The following is a 27,625-nucleotide window of genomic DNA, read 5'->3' as shown; positions in this document are numbered from 1 at the left end:
AGCAAACTGGTTGTATCATGAGTGCTCCTGATCAGTGCACTGATGATGTTGCTGAGTTTGGTAATGAAACATCTGCAAGAAAACCACCAAGCTCAGAGAGCACCAAGGCCCCCAAAATATGTTTTTGTTCTGACCTAGGCATTCCCAAACCACAAAGCAGACTCCTTACCCTGACAAAAATCCCTTTTTATTAAGTTACTGTGAATTTCTCTCATTCACATTCTGCGAAGTCTTTCAAAGGTGAATTTACAGTCACAGACCTTATCTGGCTTGGAGAGCTGCCAGGCCGATATCTTCAAAATTTGGCAAGGAGTTTCCGAGAGTCACGAACCAATTAAGCAAACTAATTGTCTCCTGCAAACACCCCTCCCCTTTTGCTCCTGTCTTATTTCCTCTGGGAGGGGCCATTCGTTGTCCACCTGTGGCCTTAAATCCCATGTCAAACCTTGTTCCTTTGTTGCTCCCTTCGTCTGGCAACTCTGCACAAGCACACACTGGGAACAGGCTCCAGCTGTTCGTCTGCCTCACTGATGTCTGACTTCGGAGGCAGCTGATAACTGTCAGATGGCCCTGGCCCCCTCTCTGCCTCCAACGCAGAGCCCTCATCAATGCCTTCCCCAGACTCCAGGACTGGCCCATGTTCCTCCCCAACCTCCTCACTGTCCGAATCTGCTACCAGCTCTGCTGCCAGGCCACAACAGTTTTAGTTGCCTGCATGAATCTAATATCATGTGAATTCAATCCTTTTGTCCATCAAAGACAGGAACGTTGGGATGATTGACAGCAAGTCTTCAAGGTTCAGACAGCAGATTGCTAATTTTATTTGAAGGCACTGAGACTCCGTGTGGAAAACAAGCACTCATCCTTAAGCTACGAAAACATGCTTTGTCTTTGCGTTGGTGGGCAGATGAAGCCAGCTATAAATTTCCAACGGGAAGTGGTTAGAAAGAGAAAAAGCAAAGCGGGGAAATTCTGGGGTGACCGATTCTGTGCCTTTGAGAGTTTTACATTAATCAAACATAATGAAATGCAGAAGGTAGGAAGAGCGGAAACTGGTTTCTTTCAGGCATAGTTTCGCTGGTGGTAATGGCAGGATTTATTGCCTATTATGGCTTGGCAAAGCGGGCAGCTTGTTACCCAAAGGATTTATCATCAGATATTTGCAATGCTTTTTTTTTTCCCTATCTGAGAGGTTTGGTCTTAATCATGGCGTTGGGGGTATTCTGTATTTCTGAGAATGGACTTGATCAGGGCGGGCAACTATGGTAAGTTTACAACCCGTGGACTTCAACGACAAGAATTCCTGAGCCGGTATTGGTTTTGGAAGTGGTCAGTCTCCAGGGGCAGTTGCAAGGAAGGCAACTGAAGGCACATTAAAAAGGACCCCTCCCCCTCAAAGATTATTATGAAATAAGATATTTTTTATCTTGCGTAGCTTCTTTTCCAAAAACACTACACTACTAACCAGAGCATATAAAACATTTGCTAGACCAATTCTAGAATACAGCTCGCCTGTCTGGAACCCTCACCACATCTCTGACATCAATACAATTGAACGTGTCCAGAAATATTTTACAAGAAGAGTTCTCCATTCCTCTGAAAACAAGAAAATACTTTATCCCACCAGACTTGAAATCCTAGGCTTAGAAAACTTGGTACTCCGTCGCCTTCGACAAGACCTAAGTTTAACTCACAGAATCATCTATTGTAATGTCCTTCCTGTTAAAGACTACTTCAGCTTTAATTGCAATAATACAAGAACAATCAATAGATTTAAACTTAATGTTAACCGCTTTAATCTAGATTGCAGAAAATATGACTTCTGTAACAGAATCATCAGTGCTTGGAACACTTTACCTGACTCTGTGGTCTCTTCCCATAATCCTAAAAGCTTTAACCAAAAACTTTCTACTATTGACCTCACCCCATTCCTAAGAGGACCATAAGGGGCGTGCATAAGAGCACAAACGTGCCTACCGTTCCTGTCCTATTGTTTTTCTTTTCTTCTTCCTATATATATATATATATATATGCTTATACCTCCTAATATTTACTCATATATATGTTTATATACTATATAATCTTTTTGTATGATACTTATATATATTGTGACAAAATAAATAAATATGTGTTTGGAGGTTGGGCGACCTACCAAACAGGTTGAAGCTGCGGCATTTCTTGCAAGAAATTCTGGTTCTCATTTTTTTTTCTGCCATTGGGTGGGCCACGGGTAGATTCTTCTTTAAGTTTGCACAATATTTTAGGTTTTTAAATCATCTGGACGTAGTGACATTATGAGCAGGAAGCAAAGGACCAGCAAAATATTCTGCCATGGGTGGCAAGATCACACAGCCTTGTAATTAATTGGTTTCAGGAGCTCTCCTCCCACTTTTGATTGTGCAAGAGGTTGCAAACAACTGAGCAACATCTTTGGATATAATTTTTAAAGTCTTGAGCATAAGAACAAAGTTGAGTCATTGGCTCCCAGTTCAAATCCAAATAAATAAATTACAGTAATTTTTTAAAAAAGTCAAATAGCACATCAAAAAACAAACCTATTTTCTGCATGAAAAAATGGGTGTGGGTTGCGATACATTAATGTACCGCGACCCACAAACTCATTTTTTTCTGTTGTGACCCAGGCCCAAGTAGGTAGTAGGAAACTCAGTCAGTGTAAAAACCAAACAAACTTTATTAGAACAGCTGAAAGTTACTTCATTCTTAGCATAATCCAACTAAATTAAAGCAGATTCCTCCCAACACAATTCCTCAGTCCTATCACCAACCTTGGTCCAATTAGGCAAACTGCCAAAGGCCTTTCTTGGCAAAAGTTCAGAAGACACCGATACAAAAAAAATGCAACAAGACGAAGCTATCAATGTTGTTTTCCAGCAAACAGCCCAAATGCCATTGCTGGTCTTTTAAGCCTTATGGGAGGGGCCTTACTCCTGAGTCATCCTCTTTGCTTGAGTTGCTCTTGCCTCCTGGCAGCTCTTCTCATGAGTGCATTAGGAACAGGCTCCTCCTGTTCCTCTGCCTCACTACTGTCAGCCTCTGGAGGTTCTGGAGTCCGCACATCACTCCTCGATGGCCTGGCCCCACCTCTGCTTCTGATGCAGAACCCTCATCCGGGCCTTCCCCAGCCTCCAGGACTGCCCCACACTCTTCCTCAGCCTCATTGCTGTCCGACTTCATTGCCAGCTCTGCAGGCTGCTGGCGGACCACACCATTTTCATGCAGAAAATGCAAATAAAACATATACAGGTAGTCCTCAACTAACAACCAAATTGAGCACAAAATTTCTATTGCTAAGTGAGAGGTTTGTTAAGTCAATTTTTGCCCCAATTTATGACTTTTCTTGCCATCGTTGTTAAGTGAACCACACTGCCCTTGTTAAGTTAGTATCACAGTGGTTAAATGAATCTGGCTTTCCCAGTGACTTTGCTTGTCAGAAGGTTGCAAAAGGATGTCACTGCAACCATCATAAATACGAGTCAATTGCCAAGTGTCTGAATTTTGATCACATGACCATGGGAATGTGGCAGCAGTCGTAAGTTTGAAAAACGATCATAAGTCAGTTTCTTCAGTACTGTTTTAACTTTCAGTGGTCATTAAACGAACTGTTGGAAGTTGACAACTGCCTGTATACGGTTTGAGGCATGAATAGAATAGAATAACAGAGTTGGAAGGGACCTTGGAGGTCTTCTAGTCCAACCCCTTGTTTAGGCAGGAAACCCTACACCACTTCAGACAAATGGTTATCCAGAATCTTCTTAAAAACTCCCAGTGTTGGAGCATTCACAACTTCTGGAGGCAAGTTGTTCCGCTGATTCATTGTTCTGATTGATTAAATGTTTGTAATCAGAAGTAGTTTTGTAGAGTTCATTCCACACCCGAAGGTTCTGGCAGAAAAAATAATTGCTACCAACTTGCCTTCCATTGAGGACCTGTATACTGCACGAATCAAGAAGAGGGCCGTGAAAATATTTGCAGATCCCTCACATCCTGGACATAAACTGTTTCAACTCCTACCCTCAAAACGACGCTATAGAGCACTGCACACCAGAACAACTAGACACAAGAACAGTTTTTTCCCGAAGGCCATCACTCTGCTAAACAAATAATTCCCTCAACACTGTCAGACTATTTACTGAATCTGCACTACTATTAATCGTTTCATAGTTCCCATCACCAATCTCTTTCCACTTATGACTGTATGACTATAACTTGTTGCTGGCAATCCTTAAGATTTATATTGATATATTGATCATCAATTGTGTTGTAAATGTTGTACCTTGATGAACGTATCTTTTCTTTTATGTACACTGAGAGCATATGCACCAAGACAAATTCCTTGTGTGTCCAATCACACTTGGCCAATAAAAAAAATTCTATTCTATTCTATTCTATTCTATTCTATTCTATTCTATTCTATTCTATTCTATTAGAATCAATTTTTACTTCTGCTGGCTTCCGAGCAGGCAAAAAAATACCAAATCTTGAACTCAGGCGATGTCTGGAAATGTACTGAGAGAAGAGAATATTTGTAGCTCAGGGCTGAACTGTGAGGTCCTTGGTGCTCTCTGAGGTTGGTGGATTTTTGGGTTTAGTGGCTTGGTGGAGTACTGATGATGTTACCTAGTGTGGTAATGAAATATCTGCAAGAAAACCAGAAAGTATTAAGGAACTCAGATTGGAAATATAATTTGAAACCTTTTCTACCTCTAATCTCACACAAGCGCCAACGCTTTTTATTTCATGTTCATGCCACCTAGATTTTTTTAGGAAGCTTAAAAGCTGTAGCAGGACTAAAAAGACTTGGTGGAAACCAAAGCGCGACAGGTACATAAAACACTCACGAATGGTAAGTTTGAAACAAAATTAGCTGAGGAGAAATCAACTTGTCAAAATGAGGGTGGCATTTAGTCCCAGAAAATTTAGGTTAGCCACTACTCAGCTGTCTTTCTTTTTAAATAGGCAGTCAGATAGTAAACCAATGAAGATATATTTTTTTTTCCTGGCAGGGAACCCATTCCGTAGAGGAGACATGTAAGCCAATTTAATTTCTGGAATATCGAAAGTGGCTTGGCAGAAGCAATTCCCCTTGGACTGAATTTGGATCCCCTTTGTGTAAATTACTCTGCCTGCTTGTGTCGCTTCATTCAAAGAACATAGTTGGAAGGGACCTTGGAGGTCTTCTAGTCCAACCCCCTGTTCAGGCAGGAAACCCTATACCAGTGATGGCGAACCTTTTTGGCACTAAGTGCGCAAACTGGAATGCGCCCGCGCATGCACATGCACTGGAAATCTGAAGACCAGCTGGCCATTGCACATGCGTGTGCTGGCCACCTGGTCTTTGGGTTTCTCGTGCGCGCATGAGCACTGGCCAGCTGGTTTTTGCGTGTGCCGGAGCTCTGGAAACCCGAAGACCAGGTGGCTGGTGCACACATCCATGCGCCAGAAACCCAGAAAGCAGCTGGCGATGGTGTGCGTGCCCACAGAGAGGGCTTTGCGTGCCACCTCTGGCACACGTACCATAGGTTTGCCATCATGGCCCTATACCATTTCAAGCAAGTGGTTGTGCAGTTCTCTTCTTAAAAACTTCCAGCAATGGGGCATCCACAGCTTCTGAAGGCAAGGCATTCCCCTGTTTAATTGTTAATAATAATAATAATAATAATAATAATAATAATTATTATTATTATTATTATTATTATTATTATTATTATTTGTATACCGCCCTTCTCCCGAAGGAATCAGGGCGGTTTGCAGCCAAGTAAAAACAACAGTCAATAACACAATACAGATAAAACAATAACTAAAAAACTTATTCAAATTTGGCCCGAATTTAAGATACATTTAGAAACCATAAAACCCAATTAAAAATTAAAAACCCAATAATAACGTCTAAAAATTCTATGCCAGTCCTGCGCGGAAAAATAGGTACGTCTTCAGCTCGCGGCGGAAGGTCCGAAAGTCAGGGAGTTGTCAGAGTCCAGGGGGAAGTTCGTTCCATAGGGTAATTGTTCTCACTATTAAGAAATTTCTCTGTAGTTCTAGGTTGCTTCTTTCCTGATTAGTTTCCATCCCTTGTTTTGATGGAAAGTGGATTCTTATTAAAGGCACAGCTCCATCCATATTCTTAAGACTGATTTGCTGGCATGTTTTCCTAAAGCTGGTCACTCGTATGTAAAATCTTTATTTAGTTTAGATTTTAAACTCTTTAGACCTTAGGAAACTTTTTTGTTTTTTTGTTTAAGAAACAAAAAAATGGGTTCAGAAGAAAGTCCTCTGCTATGGCTTCAATAGCCGAGTTCTTCAAATCCCAGGATATAAAAGCATGTATAATTGCTTTGTTAATGTACAATTTCTGAATGGGAAATGGTCAGGTGTCCAAGATAATAATACTTCCTTTCGCTGAATACTATCTAGCATTTATTGATTATATTTATAAGCTTGATGTGTTGCTGTCATTCACCTGCTATTTGGAATTGTAGAGACTTCCATGCCAATTAAGTAGACTGCAACAGTTAAAATAAAAGCTGCATTAGTAATTTTAGCAACCAAAACTTACATTGCAAAAACATTGCAATAGGATTAATTCATGATGCACTTTAAAAAGTTTTCAGATGTAAAATGCTTTCGCCGTCAGATCATAATACAAGAGGTTGGGGCAAGGGTGAAATGCTACTGGTTTGGGCGAATTGGTATTTCTGATGATCAGCTGGGCGACGATCAGCTGTGACCCGTGATTTATATTGGCTAGAATCGTCGGATTTCCTGCTTTCTAGCTAATCTAAATCGCGTGGCACAGCGGATTTCCCCCCCCTCGCTGTTCTACTTACCTTTGCAGGCTCGGAACTTTTCAAAATGTTCCTTTTTTAGCGCTTTGCAAGTGTGCCCCAGGTGCGCATGTGCACGCAAAGTGCATGCTCGGTAGCAGACTCACAAAACTTGTAGCAGACTTCAAAGGATTTCACCGCTGGGTTGGGTAATAGACCTTTTTGACAAAGTGATCCATAACATGGTTGCTATCCATTTCTGCTATTTGCCATTCTTCAGCTCTGCAGGATATTCAATGCATGGCTTCAGTTGCTGACAAATTACAATGGTTGTGGAACTTTGTTTCATCTCTCCCACCCCACCCCTTCCTCTATTTTATGGTTTGTTCCTGTAGACCAGGTGCCCCCAAACTTGGCAGCTTTAAGACTTGTGGACGTCAACTCCCAGAATTCTCTGGCCAGCATAGCATAGCTGGCTGGAGAATTATGGGAGTTGAAGTCCAGAAGTCTTCAAGCTGCCAAGGTTGAAGACCTCTGCTGTAGACAAAGGTGGGCTTTTGAATTTCCCTTGCCCAAACTGTTTCCCGAGGCCAAAATACCCACTTTCTAGTTTCAGTAACCCTTGGTAATTTTTCTAACACTTTCGGGTCATTGTAGTGTGTCAGAGACCAGGCAACTTCTCTTAGTAAGACAGCAACATCTGCCAAATGGGGAACATGAAAGTCTAGTGGCATTTATGAATTTGCAGCCAAATGGTTCCCCAGTGATGTGGAATATAGGTGATAGAGGAAATGGTTGCTTTAGTTTTAACTTAAATAACTCCAGCTCTGATCTTAGCCAATTATAAAAGTGATTTGTTTATTTCGGGATCGTGAATCCTTGGCTTGACATAATTCTGATTTCTGTATTTTGAATTTTCAGCTGTGATTTCTGATGGCTGTATAAACTAGGTCTGTACAGAGATTCAAATTCAAGGGCAAATATGATGCAGACCAAGAGTGTGTACAGCTCATGTAGCAGTGGTGGGATTAATTTTTTTTTACTACTGGTTCTGTGGGTGTGGCTTGGTGGGCGTGGCAGGGGAAGGTTACTGCAAAATCCCCATTTCCTCCCAAACAGCTGGGACTCAGGAGGCAGAGAATAGATGGGGGCGGGGCCAGTCAGAGGTGGTATTTACCGGTTCTCTGAACTACTCAAAATTTCCGCTACCGGTTCTCCAGAACTGGTCAGAACCTGCTGAATACCACCTCTGCCATGTAGAATCGGTCAGGAAGGACTTTTAAAGCAGCTGTGTCTTTTCCTTGAATGCCTTCTACATCTGACCTGGATTTCTGGGGGGGTATTTCCAGAGATGTCATGTTCACACATATATTCCAAAATAGATTTTCCCCTTCGCATCCATTCCTCTGCAAAACCCTAACAAAACATGTTTATCAAGTGCTAAGCAATTTAGAAGTACTGTTGCCTTTCACCTCCCAGCTTGGATAACTCAACAATTGTGCAATGTTTCTTTTGAGCTTCCCCCAGCGTTTCGCAAACTGTTTAAGTAAAACAGAAAGCAACCCGTTTTCAGCGAGATGCTGCCAAGAAAGCATTTAATCTCAGTTTTCCAGGGATGAACCCAATTGTAGTTTACAACAGGTTGGAAGAGATTTCTCCCAATTTAGCTCTTGTTTCTATTTATTCTCTGAAAAGCCTGCTAGGCTGGTCATGGAGATCTTGGGCAGTGATCAAAAATACAAGTCATTCCTAGAAGAACTTCATTTCAACCACATAAAAACAAAGTTGCGTACGAAACTCTCCTGGCTTGCAAAATCTTGGCTGTTCTGGAAAGTTTTTGGAATGTCAGTGCTGCGGAGACAACAGTGCCCGGACTGTTACATGAATTATATCTTTTACCGCAATTATGTATTGAATTTCTGTTAGTGTGTGCTACTGTTGTCCCTGCATTGTTTGCAGCTGCTACTTTTGTACGTTTCTTAGAGCCGGGATGGCGGACCTATGGCAAGTGTGCCACCGGTGGCATGAAGCGCCCTCTCTACGGGCACGCTAGCTGTTGCCCCAACCCAGTTCCAATGCGCATGTGCACGTAGACGCACCTCCCACCGGCCAGCTGGTCTTTGGGTCTCTGCCGTGCAACATTAGCCATTTCAAACCCCTCCAATCCATGCAGCAGACTGACACCCACTACGAAGATGTAGCACAACCACGACCACGAAGCCAAACAACAGCAGTGCAACTCACCAGCTCAAATCCCCCTGCAACTCAGACTAATCTGAGCACAACCAAGCCCCCACCCAAACAGGACACACCCCCAGCCAATCAGAGCACAAACCCCCCCCCATCCAATCAGAGCACAGCCAAGCTCCCATTCAATCAGTTCAAACCCCCACTAGCAGTTAAAAAGGAAGAAACAGCTGCAATCACACATTGCTCCCAGAAGCACGAAGCTGAAGCCTGAAGATGACGAATGAGACTTCGTCGAAACGTCGCCAAGACACTTCCAATTTTACGCGAGAGAAAACCCGAATAACCAAAGGCCTACATACAAACACCCGAAGTTTGAAATATATATATATATATACAGCCACTTGGTAACATTTGATTAAAGTTGTTCATGTTGTTTATTTGCTTATTTAAAATATGTGGATGCTTTCTCTTTCCATGTATTGTTTCAATCAACCCTTTAAAAGGGCAGCCAAACATCTATATGCAAAAACAAATAAACAAACAGATTCTGTCAAACGCCCGTTTTTCAAAAGTTCTTCCTAAGGTTTACGTCACAATACTTTTGTTGGAAAGCTGGAACACTTCTAGGTCATCGTGTTGCAACGTTACCTACCCCCAAAACTCAATATGGAGTGGATTATCCATTGCGTTGCAGCTCCTCCCATATTTAACCAGAATATGTAAGAAAATTAAGCAAAATTTTCATTGCTCTTGTTGGAGTCCAAAGCTGGGAAAAGCTGACTTTAATGTACAATTGTTCCTTTCTTCTGTCTGTATCTCTGGGTCAAAAATTCACTTTCTAGCAATTTCGAGCAATTATCTGAGAAAGAAATGGCCTACTCTTGAAAGCACATTTCCCTACAGTGCTCTCTCTAAAAATATCACCACTAGCATTTTTTTCCCATTCCTTGCCTAAATGAATACACACAAGAGCCATCCAATTCTTGAAAAATTGACCGAGTTTAATTGACTATTATCTCCTTCCCATGAAAACTCAGAGGTTGCATTTTCTGCCATCTGTAGCATTCAAGTGCAGATCAACAGACACCCCCTGCTTATATAGTAGAATATTAGAAGCAATATTAGAATCGACAGATTCACTTTTCCTGGTTTTGGAAGCCTGTCTGACTCTGCCACAATTGAGAATATAATAAGGAAATTATTATTATTATTATTATTATTATTATTATTATTATTATTATTATTATTATTATTATTATTATTATTTATTTGATTTTTATACCGCCCTTCTCCCGAAGGACTCAGGGCGGTGTACAGGCAAAATAAAACAAACAATACAAAGTACAATTTAAAATGCAATTTAAAAAACTTATTTAAATTAGCCTGGAAATTTAAAATTTACCATACATTAAAAACCCCATTTAAAATTGATAAAAATTTGACATTAAAATTCAATTCAAGCCAGCCCCGCGTGGATGAAAAGATGTGTCTTCAGTTCGCGGCGGAAAGTCCGAAGGTCAGGTATTTGGCGTAAACCCGGGGGAAGCTCATTCCAGAGTGTGGGAGCCCCCACAGAGAAGGCCCTTCCCCTGGTGGCCGCCAGCCGACATTGTTTGGCGGACGGCACCCTGAGAAGTCCCTCTCTGTGAGAGCGTACGGGTCGGTGGGAGGCATGTGGTAACAGCAGGCGGTCCCGTAAGTACCCAGGCCCTAAGCCATGGAGCGCTTTAAAGGTCGTAACCAACACCTTAAAGTGCACTCGAAAGGCCACAGGTAGCCTTTAATGCAGAATTGTCTGCATTAAATGTCATAGGAGGATAATTAAGAGACTGAGTGGATGTTTGCCTTTCTAAAAAGAAGAATGTGGCAATAGATGTTGTTTTTCAATGGTTGTGAAGGCCATGTGTCAAAGTCAGAACAATCATATACAACTTGACTTCAGGTTACTATCGTGATAATTCATGGTTAGAACAAAGTAAGCACGATAGGATTTAGTCCTGTTCCTTAATCTTGCGTTTTCATCCTGTACTCCATTACTCGCACAATCTTTTAATTCCTATAAATTCCTTTGGGGAAGTGGGTTTTGATGGTTCTTTGATATACAGTATTGGAAGAAATATCCATCCGGTCAGTGGTGGGATTCAGCCAGTTTGCACCACTTCGGGAAAACCGGTTGTTAACTTACTGAGCAGTTTGCAAACTGGTTGTTGGAAGGAATTATTAGAGCAGAGAACCGGTTGTTAAATTACTTGAATCCCACCACTGCATCTGGTTCATTCCAAGCTGGGAGAAAGACATTGGAAACATGGAGGCTGATTGGAAAGATGGTTTAATTATGAATAGAACCACCAAGCACACGGTCTTGGTGCAGCTGACCATATGGAGTTGAGAGTGGGGGGGTACTTATACTCACTATACAGCTCACTAATAGTTAGAGCTTTAGATATCAAACCCGCATTAAAGCCACTCCTGTCAGTTCTGTAAGAAGACTATATGTACCTATAGATGTGCATGTATGTATATAATTTTTGTGATTGTCACATTTAGGCATTGAAAAAGTGCATGTTTCAGTTCAGTAGTTTCATTTCAGTAGTTTCTTGGATAAAGAAAATTTCTTTGAGTCTGATTGTTGCAGTGAGGCAAATGTTTTTTTAAGACTTATAACAAGAAAAAACTAAAAAGAAGAAACTAAAAGTTGTAAACTTAATTTTACATAGCTTCTTTTCCAAAAACTCTACACTACTAACCAAAGCATACAAAACATTTGTCAGACCTATTCTTGAATACAGCTCATCTGTCTGGAACCCATACCACATCTCTGACATTAATACTATCAAACGCGTCCAGAAATATTTTACTAGAAGAGTTCTTCGCTCCTCCGAAAACAACAAAATACCTTATATCACCAGGCTTGAAATCCTGGGTTTAGAAAACTTAGAACTCCGCCAACTCCGACATGATCTGTGTTTAACACACAGAATCATCTATTGTAATATCCTTCCTGTAAAAGACTACTTCAGCTTCAATCGCAACAATACAAGAGCAAACAATAGATTTAAACGTAATGTCAACCGCTTCAAACTTGATTGCAGAAAATATGACTTTTGTAACAGAGTTGTTAACGCTTGGAACTCACTACCTGACTCTATAGTCTCTACTCAAAACCCCAAAATCTTCAACCAAAAACTGTCTACTATTGACCTCACCCCATTCCTAAAAGGACTAAAAGGGGCGTGCATAAAAGCACAAAAGTGCCTACCATTCCTGTCCTATTGTTCTCTTCATTATAGTATTATATGCATACTTTTACTTATACTTTTATTTATATATACTTTTTATCTCATGATGGGTTATTGTTTATGTTGATGATTGTATATACTGTTGTGACAAAAAAAAAAAAAGGTTGAGATTCATTCCCACCTTTATTCCATTGGCACATTCAACACAAACTTACACTTTTATACTGAATAAACTAGGATTTATTCAGCAAAGACCCAAATACTTTTTTTTATTGTTTTGTTCCTTCTCTTACCAATTCACAAATCAGTTTCTATGCCCCACGTTCAATCTTGCAGCTGGTACTGTGCAATAATCCAGATGTGCGGACAGTCTCGCCCCAACATCTGTCATCCCATGGATCACCAAGGCTAATTCCTGTCATGAAACTGGCTAAACAGGAGTCTTCTTCCTTTCCTGTCTCCCAGTGCCCAGTAGAAGAGAAGGACCATTGCTGACAGAAGATGTGGATCGTTCTTCAGTCAAGGTTACACACTAGCCGACTCACATTCATCCACATCCTCGCTCAAAAATACACTGCGAGATTAAAAAAAAGAAGTAAAAAAAAGTAAAATAGCACATTATTCACCAGACAAGATGGCAGAATATGGTTCTGCTCTAATTCATTCTATAATTCTCTTATGGCTTGCCATCACAAAGGAGGACAGAAATAGGAAGACAAATCTGAGGTCAGGTAATGGGTCATTGCTAAAAACATAGCTCAGAATATATGGCAAAGTCAGCAAATTCCCAATATATCTGTGACTTGTTTTCTCTATCCGCTGATTCCAGCTTCTTTATAAGGCAGCTGAAAAGGGAAACTAAAACAGAGAGTTTAGTGTAGATCTCAACTCCAGCCAGCTTTGCTGGCTGGGGATTCCTGGGAGTTGAAGTCCACCAGGCTTAAAGTTGCCAAGGTTGGAGACCTCTGGTGTAGATTGTAGAGTGGATTGAAGATGCTTAATTGATCGTCGCAACCAATGTTGCCTTGGAAAGCTGAGAGACAGGTCATGAGGGGAAGAATACAACTTTTCCACTCAAATTCCTGGCAACGCTATTCAGAAGCATAAGAAACAGCTGTTAGGGTTAGGAGGCCTAGATAGCTTTGGCCTCCAGAAATATTTCCAGGTTGGGGGCCACAGTTCAGGCTTCTGTACTTAGACAATGTCCTAATGAAGACAGAATAGAATAGAATTCTTTATTGGCTAAGTGTGATTGGACAAGCAAAAAATTTGTCTTTGGTGCCTATGCTCTCAGTGTACATAAAAAGACAAGATACATTCGTCAAGAATCATAAGGTACAACACTTAATGATAGTCATAGGATACAAATAAGCAATCAGGAAACAATATCAATATAAATTGTAAGGATACAAGCAACGAAGTTACAGCCATGCAGTCATAAGGAGATGGGTGATGGGAACAATGAGAAGATTAATAGTAATGCAGATTTAGTGAATAGTTTGACAGTGTTGAGGGAATTATTTGTTTAGCAGAGTGATGGTGTTCGCAGAAAAAACTGTTCTTGTGTCTAGTTGTTTTAGTGTGCAGTGCTCTATAGCTTCCGTTTTCAGGGTAGGAGTTGAAACAATTTATGTCCAGGATGCAGGGATCTGTAAATATTTTCACAGCCCTCTTTTTGATTCATGCAGTATACAGGTCCTCAGTGGAAGGCAGGTTGGTAGTAATTGTTTTTTTCTGCAGTTCTAATTATCCTCTGAGGTCTGTGTCTGTCTTGTTATCTTCAGCCAGAACTGATCTATTACAGGATGGAAACCTTTTCATTGAAGATTTATGGACTGGCTAGTATAAGTTGATAGAGGTTTTATCACTTCCCAGTCTAGGGTCGAGAAAGTGTGAGTGGTCCAGTCACCCAAGTTAGCTTCTGTGTCTAAGGAAGGACTAACCTGGATCTCCTTAGTCACTACTCTGGCACTCATAGGTAAACGCACATAAACGTATATACACATACATATACAACTCACACATAAACACACATGTATATATGTATGTGTAGGAGAGGGAAAGGCAGGGTCAAGAGAGACATTAGCCTGGAATCATTACTTTCCCACAAGTAGTCCAAGTTCCAGTTAATCTGATTTATTAATCATGCCTATACATAAGAATCTAGTCAACTAACGGTCAGCACTAAATTAACTCTTATGTAGAGCCAATTTAGTGCTGACCGTTAGTTGACCAGATGACACCAGATTCTTGGGCATAGGCATGACTAATCAGATTAACTGGAATTTAACATGTGGTCTTGCTTCTTGATGCCTGACAGTATCTACGCATTGCCTGGTTACTCCCCAAAAACCTCTGAAAGCTTGTCCACTCCAGCCACGAAGATTTTGAATGGTTTAAACTGTGGCTTTTTTAATTGGAGTGACACATTTTTGGCTTCGGCCGAGTCTTTTTTCCCGCAACCGGTAGCTGTCTAAAGTTGGCTTCCCCATCCTGGTGCTAACCAGGTGAACTAGACTCTGGCATCCAGATTCCTGGGCTGACTGTGGGATTCTAGGGAATGTCGTCCCAGTGCATCCAGAAGCTAAGGGAAGTCTTTTCAAAAAAGCTTTTTCACACCAACTTTGCTTTGGCCTGTAATCTCCTCTCCTCCGTGATCTATTTGCCACCTGGGACTTTTGAGACTTAATACACAATTGCTTGTAATGCATTTGTGATGCTTAGAGGAAAGTGCTATTCAAGAGCCAATTACTGTGTTGACCAAATTCCCAGAAGAGAGAGTTTGGCAATAGAAGCATATTTCCCGTTCTCCTACCATCTTCTCCTCCTTCAAAGTGACCTCAGCCAAAACGGCTATTGAGGGCTGAATCATTGAAAAACAGACTTTTTGCTCTTTAATTTGTTTTTTTTTTGTCTGGGAGGAAATTTTGAATCGGCTAGCCACCGAGTCCCTCTCGCTAGGCCTTATCAAGTTTTTCCCCCTTCCTGCGTTCTCACATTATAAGTCTCCCCTTGTAAGCAGAATATACTTTCCTTTTCCTATTACTTCCTATTACTTTCCAGAATATACTTTTTTCTGGGGGGGAAAAATCAAAACAGTTTTTCACTGCTTTATAGTATTACAGTAGCAAACTTTGGGATGCACTAAAATCTAAGCTCCTTTTGCACAATTTCCAGTTGAAGGGTTTTTTTTAAAATCTTGCATCCGAATGAATTTAGCGATTGCCTACTGCTGACCATGAGATTTAATCTTGTTAGACCAGGCAAAATTTAATTACAAAAAGATTTGGATAGAGTTCTAACGTGAGCTTGTTGGGTATTAGACAAAATGTTTTTTTGCAGATATGGGAGGAAGCTCATGAACATATAGGCAGAAAGGACGGGCGTCACTAAAAGGAGCAAAGAGAAACACAGGCTTAAGGAAGTGACTGACAAATCATTTGTTATTAGAAGTCTAATTTGTTCCAGTTCTGCTACCCCAATTAAAACAACTGCAAGAGGCATTGAGTATTTTTCATGTAGCACATTTCCTGTTTTCCTGTCTCATCCCATCCCAACAATAATGGCTAAGCAGAGCTTCCTCTCTCTGGATTCTGTCTGTTCCAACCAACTGTCTATCTAACCCAGATTGGCAGTGAATAAAGGTTTACATTTTGTGTATTTGGGGAATTCAGCAAGTGCCGCTTAATCAATAAGCCGGCATTACATTGACCTCGGCTTAGCCTGACATGAGGAGTCAGTCATAGTAAGTTGGGGGAGTTCTTACCGCTGAGCCAAGAAATTATCTATTGCTGGACAGGTTTTGTAGTTGGGTTTGCATGCAGTGTAAAACTTGTAGTGTTGTGGTGTCTATTAAATACCCTGACTGGTCTGACGTTTTGCGTTAAAAATTCAAGGGAGGGGAAGAAAGAAGCAACTTAGAACTAAGGAGAAATTTCCTGACAGTTAGAACAATTAATAAGTGGAACGACTTGCCTTCAGAAGTTGTGAATGCTCCAACACTGGAAATTTTTAAGAAAATGTTGGATAACCATCTGACTGAGATGGTGTAGGGTTTCCTGCCTGGGCAGGGGGTTGGACTAGAAGGCCTCCAAGGTCCCTTCCAACTCTGATGTTATGTTATGTTACATTTTGTGTATTTGGGGAATTCAGCAAGTGCTGCTTAATCAATAAGCCGGCATTACATTGACCTCTGGCTTAGCCTGACATGAGGAGTCAGTCATAGTAAGTTGGGGGAGTTCTTACCGCTGAGCCAAGAAATTATCTATTGCTGGACAGGTTTTGTAGTTGGGTTTGCATGCAGTGTAAAACTTGTAGTGTTGTGGTGTCTATTAAATACCCTGACTGGTCTGACGTTTTGCGTTAAAAATTCAAGGGAGGGGGGAAGAAAGAGAAGCTGGCAGGATATGGAGCCCTGGGCGAGCCTCCAGTGCCAGCTTTGTTTTTATAAGAATGCCTCTGACCCAAATAGGCTTCCTATGCTAGAGAGATGTTTTCTTTGGAAGGGTGCCCATCTGCGTAGATGGAAGACAAGTAGAATAACAGGGGGCATCTGATCTGATGGGTGGGAAGATTTGCAGAGATAAGAAGTATCTGCCAAACTTGACTGGGAACTGGAGGCTTCCTAGCAGTTGTTTTGTCAGCAGCCCTGAATAATCAGGGTGTCCTATGGTGAGTTAAGTATACTCATCACACTAATCACAAACTAAACAAACCAAGGGGTGTGTGATGATTAAGGGGATTAATGTGTCGGAACCTTCCATCATTGCTTAGCAGGGACAGATAATAGCCTTCTTCTAGAATAGAATAGAATAGAATTTTATTGGCTAAGTGTGATTGGACACACAAGGAATTTGTCTTGGTGCATATGCTCTCAGTGTACATAAAAGAAAAGATACGTTCATCAAGGTACAACATTTACAACACAATTGATGATCAATATATCAATATAAATCATAAGGATTGCCAGCAACAAAGTTACAGTCAGACAGTCATAAGTGGAAAGAGATTGGTGATGGGAACTATGAGAAGATTAATAGTAGTACAGATTCAGTAAATAGTTTGACACTGTTGATGGAATTATCTGTTTAGCAGAGTGATGGCCTTCGGGAAAAAACTGTTCTTGTGTCTAGTTGTTCTGGTGTGCAGTGCTCTATAGCGTCGTTTTGAGGGTAGGAGTTGAAACAGTTTATGTCCTGGATGCGAGGGATCTGCAAATATTTTCACTTCTACACCACGGTTGGGCCACTATGACCCCTTTAGAACTGATGGACTTCCACGCCCAGAATTCTTGACCCTGGCTGAAGGTCATAAAGGGGCCATAGAGGTAGTCTTCAACTTATGAACACAATTAAGCCCGAAATTTCTGTTGCTAACCACAAAACATTTGTTAAGTGAGTTGTGTCCCATTTTACGACCTTTCTTGCTAGAGTCGTTTAGTGAATCAGTGCAGTTGTTACTAACACAATTAGTAACATTGACTTTGCTGGTCAGAAGGTCACAAAAGGGAGTCACATGATCCGGGACTCTGCAACCGTCATAACTGAATTTGGATCATGTGAACATGGAGATGCTGCAGTGGTCGTAAGCGCGAAAAAATGGTCATAAGTCACTTTTTTCAGTGCCGTTGTAAGTCCAAGGGGTCACTAAATGAACTGTTGTAAGTCAAGGACTACCTGTAGTTTGCCCACCCCACGATTCCCCAGACAACAGAGCCAGTTGCTGAGATGTCTGGGAATTGACATTAACATAACATAACATAATAACAGAGTTGGAAGGGTCCTTGGAGGTCTTCTAGTCCAACCCCCTGCCGAGGCAGGAAACCCTACACCATTTCAGACAAATGGCTATCCAACATTGATGTACCTGGAAAATATCCAGGTTCAAAAAAGTTGGCTAGGATCCCAATGTTTGCTTCAGATTAATTCTTTCCGGAATATATGTAGTGCTACTTCTGGATATAGGTTTTTTTTTTTTCAGTTTAACAGAGTTGGAAAGGACCTTGTAGGTCATTGTAGATCATCCAACCCCTCGCCCAAGCAGGAGACCCTACACCATTTCTGACAGATGGCAGTTCAGTCTCTTCTTGAAAGCTTCCAGTGATGAAACTCCCACAACTTCTGAAGGCAACTTCTGTTCCATTGGTTGATTGCTCTCACGGTCAGAAAAATTATCCCTATTTCTGGTTGAATCTCTCCTTGTTCAGTTTCCATCCGTTGTTCCTTGTCTGGCCTTTGGGTACCTTGGGAAATAGCCTGACCCCCTCCTCTCTGTGGCAGCCCCTCAAATATTGGAAGATGGCTATCGTGTCTCCCCTGGTTCTTCTCTTCACTAGACTAGCCATGCCCAGTTCCTGCAACCATTCACCGTATGTTTTAGCCTCCAGTCCCCTAATCATCCTGGTTGCTCTTCTTTGCACTTTTTCTAGAGTCTCAACATCTTTTTTATAGTGTGGTGACCAAAACTGGATACAGTATTCTAGGTGTGGTCTTACTATGGCTTTAGAGAGTGGTATTAGTACCTCATTTGATCTTGATTGTATCCCTCTGTTAATGCAATTTAGGATTGCATTAGCTTTTTTGGCTGCCGCCGCGCACTGTTGGCTCATATTTACTTTCCATTCTTGTTGAATTAAAGGCAGGGTGACCATATGTATAATACAGGTAGTCCCGGCTTGCAACAGTTCGTTTTCTAACCGTTCAAAGTTATGATGGCACTGACATACGTGACTCAAGACCGTTTTTCACAGTTACGACCTTTGCGGCATCCCCATGAGCACGTGGTCAAAATTCAGAGGCTTGGCCCCTGGTTCATATTTATGACCGTTGCTGTGTCCCAAGGTCACATGATCCCCTTTTGCGACCTTCTCATGAGCAAAGTCAGTGTGTCAAGGTTCCAGAAAAACCTCTTCTGCATAAAAAAAACTCAGAAGCCATTGTCTTTCAGAGTTCTTTACTAGCATGAGGAAACTGGCACACGATGAGTGAAATTCCAAAACTGAACTTCCGGATTCTTTTCCCAGTTATACAAACCCCAAGAGTCCCACCCCCCCTAACCCCTTTGCTGGTCACATGGTCCCACGTTCTCCCAGTTCATTCGAATATATCCTCGCCACTCTTCCTGCAGATGTGAACACCATCCGACCTTGACCGCTTGAAGAATGTTACCATACCCCTCAACCCCCCTTCTTCCCCTCAGGGGAAAAATGTGGCAGCGTCTGGAACCCTAAAGTCTAGTATGGTTTCCAGGCCTGACACAGTGGGGAAGCCAGGTTCACTTCACAACTGGGTTCCTAACTTATCCACTCAGCTCAGACTGGTAAGACAGTCTGTTATTAACAGCAGCTGCTTGCAATTACTGCAGGTTCAAGTCCCACTTGGCCCAAGGTTGACTCAGCCTTCCATCCTTTATAAGGTAGGTAAAATGAGGACCCAGATTGTTGGAAGGCAATAAGTTGACTTTGTATATAATATACAAATAGGATGAAGACTATTGCTTGACATAGTGTAAGCCGCCCTGAGTCTTCGGAGAAGGGCGGGATATAAATGCAAATAAAAAAAAAAGTGTGATTCACTTAACAACTGTGGCAAGAAAGATCGTAAAGCAGGACAAAGCTCACTTAACAAGTGCTTCATCGAAATTCTGGACTCCATTGTGGTCATAAGTCGAGGACTACCTGTCCATGCTGTTTTCCTTCCTTCCGTCCTTCTGTATGATCCGCAAGAATGGAGAACGAGCGATCCTAGCGAAATAGTCACAGCTGCGTCTCTTCATTCTGAGAACTCTTGCTGGGTTCTTCCTTGGCTGCGTGTGCCAGATGACGACGGGTGGAAAAGCAGGCCGGGCTCCCTCCGGTCCTGCCATCTTGCAAGCATCCCTTCTCTGCTCCCAGTAGAACGATGTGAAACTTACTGAGCACTTACGCATCTTCAGATCTCGCAAACTTTACTGCAAAAGTTTCATTTGGTAGGGGAAGATATTTTAAGACAGACCTTCTATAAACAGGTCCTCCTTTTTCTTTCTCTTTCTAAAACTGTCGGCTGGATTTGATCTCATCCTAATGGAATCCTTCTCTCTCTGGATGGGTGAGGTTCTTACGCCATAATTATTAACATCTGCAGCTTTTGTTTGGATGTTTTTCTGGCTCCTCGCTGCATCCACCTCTCAGTCTTGGAGGCATCCTTGCACTTTTACCACCCCAATTTAGGAAGCCCTTGAAGTCTGCTGGAGCTTTTGTAGGAAACCTTCAGGAGCCTTAGGGCAGGATGGTTAATGAGATAAACAGACTGGGTGGCCTTGAGAAACTCAGTTCACACAATGTCAAGCCACATTCACTTTCTTGTACGGGGCGGGGGCTGGTTTGATTTCCAGTTGGTATTAAACCCAGTCCCTGTAGTTTGGAATCATGGTTTGTGGTTTAGCTGAGTGTCTGCATTAGAATAGAATTCTTCATTGGCCAAGTATGATTCAACACACAAGGAATTTTGCTCCGGTACCTAAGCTCTCAGTGTACATACAATCAAGTGATAAATCATGATCATAATCATAATGCAATCATCTTAACTCATAAGATGCAATACTCAGTGATGGACATAAGATACTAAATATAGGCAATCAACATAAATCATAAGATGCAAACACCAAAATGATATTCATAAGATGCTAAAGGAATAGTTAATAGGAAAGATGAGAAGGATAATAGTAATATAGCCCTACTGCATGGTTTGATAGTCTACAATTGTTTTGGGAATTAGTTGTTTAGCAATGTGATGGCATTCAACCAATACAGATTATTCAAAAAGCAGTTAAAGTAAACCACACTTTAGACTCCTGTGTGACTTCATCCAATGTTCCCCCTTTTTATGGTTACATGTAACCCAACTCACTCAAGACACTTTAAGTTAGCAGCTAGTTTATCATAAAACCTTATCTTATATATGAATAATGATATAGAAGACATAGGAAGCTGTTAAAGGTAATCCTTGATTTATGAGAGCATTTGATCATGATCACCCATGTGATTGATCCAATTTTATGACCTTTTGGGGGGCAGTCATTAAGCAATTAAAGGGACGGGGTGGCTCAGCAGCTAAGACACTGAGCTTGTCGATCGAAATGTCGGCAGCTCAGCGGTTCGAATCCCTAGTGCTGCCGTGTAACGGGGTGAGCTCCCGTTACTTGTCCCAGCTTCTGCCAACCTAGCAGTTTCGAAAGCACGTAAAAAATGCAAATAGAAAAAATATGGACTACCTTGGTGGGAAGATAACAGCATTCCGTGTGCCTTTGGCATTGAGTCATGCCAGCCACATGACCACGGAGAAGTCTTCGGACAGCGCTGGCTCTTCGGCTTTGAAATGGAGATGAGTATCGCCCCCTAGAGTCGGCAACGACTAGCACATATGTGCGATGGGAACCTTTACCTTTACCTTTACCATTAAGCAAACACCACAGTCATTAAGTGAATTAGTGGTGCATTATGGGCTGGTTTTGCTGGAAACCAGATGTAAGAGTCTGTGTTTTGCAAAACCATGATTAAACATGGTTACATGACTGTAGGACACTGCAGATGACATAAATGTGAGTTGGTTACCAAGCACCCAACATATGTTCAAGTGACCATGGGATGGTGGCTGTTGGATCTTCAGAAATGGATCATAAGTACTCATCGGAGGTCCATTGTAACTTTGAACAGTCACTGACCGGTTGTCTATGCAGATTCTTAGGTCATGGTTATCCCAAAGATGCTTTCTCATTTTTTTCCTTGAAGATGTTTCGCTTCTCATCCAAGGAGCTTCTTCGATTCAGACATTTTGCTTCTCATCCAAAAACTGAAGAAGCTTCTTGGATGGAAGTGAAACATCTTCAAGGGGTGAAAAAAAGTCCAGTTGCCTTTTGAAAAAGCACCTTTGGGATAAATGGCCAGTTGTAAGTAAAGGGCTACCTGTGCATGCTTCCTCTTTGCCTGATGTTACTTCTTTCAAGAGCTGTCCAGCTTCTCACCCTGGTTCATGGTCATTTGATTTTGGACAGTCCAGGGGATTGTATATGAGAACCTACCAATGCCAAAGAAGTGCCATATCTATAGAAGGGTTATGGAAAACTCACCCAGGATAGAAGAAGAGGAGCAAGTAGGGAAGAGGGCAGACATCTTAAACCCGGGATCTCCAACCTTGGCAACTTTAAGACTTGTGGACTTCAACTCCCAGAATTCCTCAGTCAGCAAAGCAAAGCTGTCTGAGGAATTCTGGGAGTTGAAGTCCACCCCTGTCTTTTAACAACTCAGGTCAGTTTGGACAGAAGTTAATGTAGCTGATAGGAACCCAACAATATCTTTTGCTTTGTCAGTGACTGCATCACCTTCTCACCCACTTCCTGAGATTAAAAGGGGTGGCACGTAGTATCTCTGCTTGCTTACTAATATGTTGCATCAGAACGTTCTCTACGCTTGATAACAACAGGATTATAAAGCAAAAATAACAGAATAATAAAGTTGGAAAGGACCTTGGAGGTTTTCTAATCCAACCTCCTGCTCAAATGGTTGTCCAATCGCTTCTTAAAAATGTGCAGTGTTGGAGCATCCACAACTTTTGGAGGCAAGTCATTCTATTGAGGAAATTTCTCCTTAGTTCTGTTGATGGATCATTTTTTTAAGACCGACTTCCCTAATCTGGTATCTTCAATTGTTTTTAAGCTTCATCTCCAAAATACTTAGGCTGCAATTCCTCTACAGAAGATTAGCCTGGAGAAAGGCTACCTTAAAACATCAGGAAGAAGCATGAAAGTCCCGTGACCTCAGGCTCATACTTATAATTTTGCCTAGCATTTCAACTCGCCCTTTACTTACAATGCTTCTGTAATAATGCTTATTGGTCATCAAGCTAAGTCCATTGAGATATACTGTTTTTTTTTAAAAAAAAATTAAACTTGATCCGAGAATTCGATCAAATGCTTCACTTTTGTGACCCTTTGTGGATTGGCATTTTTTCATTGCCTAGATCTGCTGAGGAGGAGGAGGAGGAGGAGGAAGGGGAAGAGGAAAAGAAAAAATAGTTTAGAGGCAAGGCTACCCGCAGAAGTTCAGGAAGCCAGATGGTGAGAGCTACATGTTGTTGTTACTTTATAGTAATTTTTCAGTTGCTTAAGAAGGGGCTGGCAGGCTTCGAAGTTGGTGGAGATGAATGATAAGGAAACAGCAAATAATAGCAGAAGCCAGATTGCCTTGTTCAAGGCTGGTCCCTAAACAGATAGCAATGCCTTTTTTGCAGTTGGCACAGTGTGGCTTTTGAAGTAGTTACAAAGTCTGGAATGGCTGTTGCAGTTGTGTTTGCTTGGAATGATCCTGGACCTGAATTGTCTGAATTTAAGATGAGGGTCATAAAAACGTGGAGGGTATTTTTTTTTTGCTTCTGTTTCTCAGCATAGATTCTATAAGCCTTCCTTCCTTCCTTCCTCCCTCCCTCCCTCCCTTGCACCTCCCTCCCTCCCTCCCTCCCTCCCTTCCTTCCTCCCTCCCTCCTTCCTTCCCTCGCACCTCCCTCCCTCCTTCCGTTGCACCTCCCTCCCTCCCTCCCTCCCTCCCTCCCTCACACCTTCCTTCCTTCCCCCCTCCCTCCCTCCCTCCCTCCCTCACACCTTCCTTCCTTCCCCTCCCTCCCTCCTCCCTCACACCTTCCTCCCTCCCTCGCACCTTCCTCCTTCCTTCCTCCCTCCCTCCCTTCCTCTCTCACACCTTCCTCCCTCGTACCTTCCTCCCTTCCTCCCTCCCTCCCTCCCTCCTTCCCTCGCACCTTCCTCCCTCCCTCCCTCATACCTTCCTTCCTTCCTTCCTTCCTTCCTCCCTCCCTCCCTCCCTCCCTCCTTTACCTGAGCACACTGGTTGCATTCACCTATCTTGCTAAGCCATAATGCAGTTCACTTGATTTAGCTGAAGTGTTTTTTATCAACCCAATCATGGCTAGTAAGAAAAAAACAGTTCAAAGGGAAGAGATACCAATTAGAAAAGGATTTGTATGGCTACTAAAGAGTGTTACCCTGAGTTGTACTCAGTCACACGGTGGTAGAGAGTTAGCACTGAACCTCCTCGGCAAAGAAGTTTTGGTTCTTTGGGAGAGAATCGGAACATATGGCTTGTTTCTTCCTCCTCCTGCTAAACAAATAATTCCCTCAACACGGTCAAACTATTTAATAAATCTGCACTACTATTAATCTTCTCATCATTCCCATCACCCATCTCCTTCCACTTATGACTGTAACTTTGTTGCTTGTATCCTTACAATGTATGCTGATATTGATTGTTTCCTGATTGCTTATTTGTAGCCTATGATTATCCTTAAGTGTTGTATCATTAAGTGTTAAATTTGTACCCTATGACTATCATTAAGTGTTGTAAGTGCTATACCTTCATGAAGGTATCTTTTCTTTTATGTACACTGAGAGCATATGCACCAAAACAAATTCCTTGTGTGTCCAATCATACTTGGCCAATAAAAAAATTCTATTCTATTCTATTCTATTCTATTCTATTCTATTCTATTCTATTCTATTCTATTCTCTTTTTAGAAAATTGGGGTCCTGATTGCTAGTGTTTCCTCTATTTCCAAACGAGAGTACCTGTGGCCAAAAATCTCAGAGACACTTAGACAAAATAGTGCCTGCTCATCGCCCCCATTGGAGAACAAACAAAGACAGGAGTCTTTGTGTCATGTTGGAATAAGACTGGGGACAGATTCCAGATCTTGCTTTTACTTGATCATGAAACATCTTGGCTGATTTTGGACCAGCTGTTATCTCACACCACTTAATCTAGTTCAGGGATATTGTTGTTGAACAGAGTTTCTGGATGTGTGCTGTGTGGTTGTGTCAGGCTGCAGTATATGAGCTGCCTTGAATTCCCAGAGCAGCATGGGCTATAAATGCAACAAGTATGCTTTTTATGTTAGGCGCTTAAAGGATATCGCTTCTATGACGCCTTTTAAATAATTCCTTAATCTCTTTGCTGATCAGATGTAATACTCGCTTTCCTCATAGGCAGTTTCTCAAATAATTATTTGTTGCCTATTTACTGATTGCCAACTCCCTGAATCGGCTTTCCCGAGCGCGTAGCCAAAAGGTTGACAGCAGATCAGTGACAACGATCAAAATTGCAAAACTGGGACAAGTAGCAGTGCTAAAAATAAAAAGCCAAACGGCGGGGAAAAAGAAGCAGATCCCACAAAACGTTTGTAAACTGCCCAGAGTCGCCTCTAGACTTGAGGGGTGACACACAAATCTAATAAGTAAAATGAAAATGTATGATTATATGTAAAGGGTTAGTCTAGCGGTTAAAGTGCTGAACCAGGAGAGTGAGTTCGAGTTCTGTTTTAGGCGTGAAAGTTGGCTGGATGGTTTGGGGGTTAATCACCAGGAGACGGTGAGTTCTAGTCCCGCCTTAGGCATCAAAGCCATCTGCGTGATTTTGGGTCAATCACCAGGAGATGGTGAGTTCTAGTTCTGCCTTAGGCATGAAAGCCAGGAGAGTGATGTTGAGTCAATCACCAGGAGACGGTGTTGTGTCTGCGTCCCCCCGAGCCGGGGCCCCTGCCAGAAAGTGACTCGGAAAGTGAGGGGGAAGGGCCATCAGGACTTACCTCTGGAGCACCGGCTTCCCTGGCTCAGTTCCAGGAGCCAGAGGCAGGCCAGGTGGAGGAGATAACGAGTCCTCCGTCCCCTGACTCTTTCCCCCCCCAGGCCACACCTCCAGACCCAGCTGATGGCAATCAGGCCTGGCTGGACCCTAGGTTTCATAGGCAAGAGAGGCGGGAACAACAGAAGCAAGGGTGGGGCAGGCCTAGGAAGTGCTGAGTCATGGAGCCACATCCCACAGTGTATAAAAGCAGCAAGAGCTGCTATATCTCTTCGTGGCAAGCAAATCAACTGCTTAACTAGAGCTGAAGTACTGTTTGTTCCTGGTTGACTCATCGGCATCAAGCGAGATAACAGAGACACTTGGCAGATGCTCGCTAGTTTGCTGCCAGAAGCTGATAGTTGCCAGCTAATTAAGTCATCGCTTGGACTGAGGCAAGGGGGACAGAACAGTGAGTTCTAGTCCCGCCTTAGGCATGAAAGCTATTTGGGTGATTTTGGGTCAATTACCAGGACATGGTGAGTTCTAGTTCTGCCTTAGACATAAAAGCCAGCTGAGTGATGTTGAGTCAATTACCGGGAGACTGAGTTCTAGATATGAAAGCTGCCTGGGTGACTTTGGGCCTGTCTCTCCCTCTCAGAACAAACCTACCTCATGGGGTTGTTGTTGGGAAAATAGGAGGAAGAAGGCGTATTAGGTATATTCACTGCCTAATTTATAAATAATAATAAGGCTGGATGAAAATCAAATAAATAAACTTTTCCTCTGCCACTGACAATGTTTGACTACATGAGTAGAGAATTGATGATCCAATAGATGTTGTCCAAAAGGTGCTTTTCAAAAGGCAATTAACTTTCTTGGGTTTTTTTCCCCCCTTGAAAACATTTCGTTTCTCATCCAAGGAGCTTCTTCACTTCATGACCTGGATCAGGGGTCTCCAACCTTGGTCCCTTTAAGACTTGTGGACTTCAACTCCCAGAGTCCCTCAGCCAGCAAAGCTGGCTGAGGAACTCTGGAGTTGAGAATCTCCATAAACCTTTAGATGTTGTGTTCTCATGATAGCTGGGGCTACTGGAAACGATCATTTCCGGACTGCAGGCTCTTTATCCCCTGTAAAAAAAAATTAAGCACCAGGCTTGATACAATATTAAGTGTCTGATAATATTATTAATTTTTTTCCTTGCCCTAGCAGTGACTAAGGAACCCAGTTGGGGAGATGAGAATTAGCAGTTTCCATGCTTGAGCGGTTTGTTAAGTCAACAATCCCAGCTGTCTCCCACAGCCCTGAAGAGAATAGCAAAATAGCTATTGACTCCGGAGGGCCAGCAGACTCAAACCGGAGCCCCTGAAACAGAGGCCTGTGCTTCAACCGGTCTTTTAATGTGGCATTCAGATCTTCTAGTATCTTTTCTAAGACTTTATTGTAGCCTGCAATATAGATAAGTATCTGGCCCTATCGCGCCTGTCAATCTTTTACCAAATAGGCAATTTCTGAGTTAGGGGTTAGGAGGATGGAAAGTCTCGATTGCAACCATAGCAGATGTGAAGCACGATAGCAATGAGAGAAGCAATGGCTGAAAAGCTGCCTTGCAGGTCTGTGGGTGAGCTGCATCTTGAGAGCTGAGAGTCAGGAAAAGAATTTTCCAGTTGATAGACAGAAGCAATTCCCAGGTTTTGTGATATGGATCTTCTGCTAGCTAATTTGGGATGCACCGTGCTCATTTGATGGCTTTATTAAGTAAGTCCTCCAGTTATTAACTCCTTCATATAAGTCCTCCAATCATTAATAGGCT

The 27,625-nt window shown here is 42.2% G+C and overlaps 1 protein-coding gene across 1 annotated transcript in view; it reads left to right on the top strand.

Annotated features, from left to right (window-relative positions):
- Window positions 1-27,625, top strand: part of ST3GAL4 (ST3 beta-galactoside alpha-2,3-sialyltransferase 4) — a 190,521-nt gene that overhangs the window by 7,936 nt on the left and 154,960 nt on the right. The gene's annotated exons all lie outside the window — the stretch shown is intronic.

Source organism: Ahaetulla prasina, chromosome 9 (assembly GCF_028640845.1).
Source record: "Ahaetulla prasina isolate Xishuangbanna chromosome 9, ASM2864084v1, whole genome shotgun sequence".
NCBI lineage: Eukaryota > Metazoa > Chordata > Lepidosauria > Squamata > Colubridae > Ahaetulla > Ahaetulla prasina.
The sequence above is the reverse complement of the archived record's forward strand: the minus strand, read 5'-3'. Positions and strand labels throughout refer to the sequence as shown.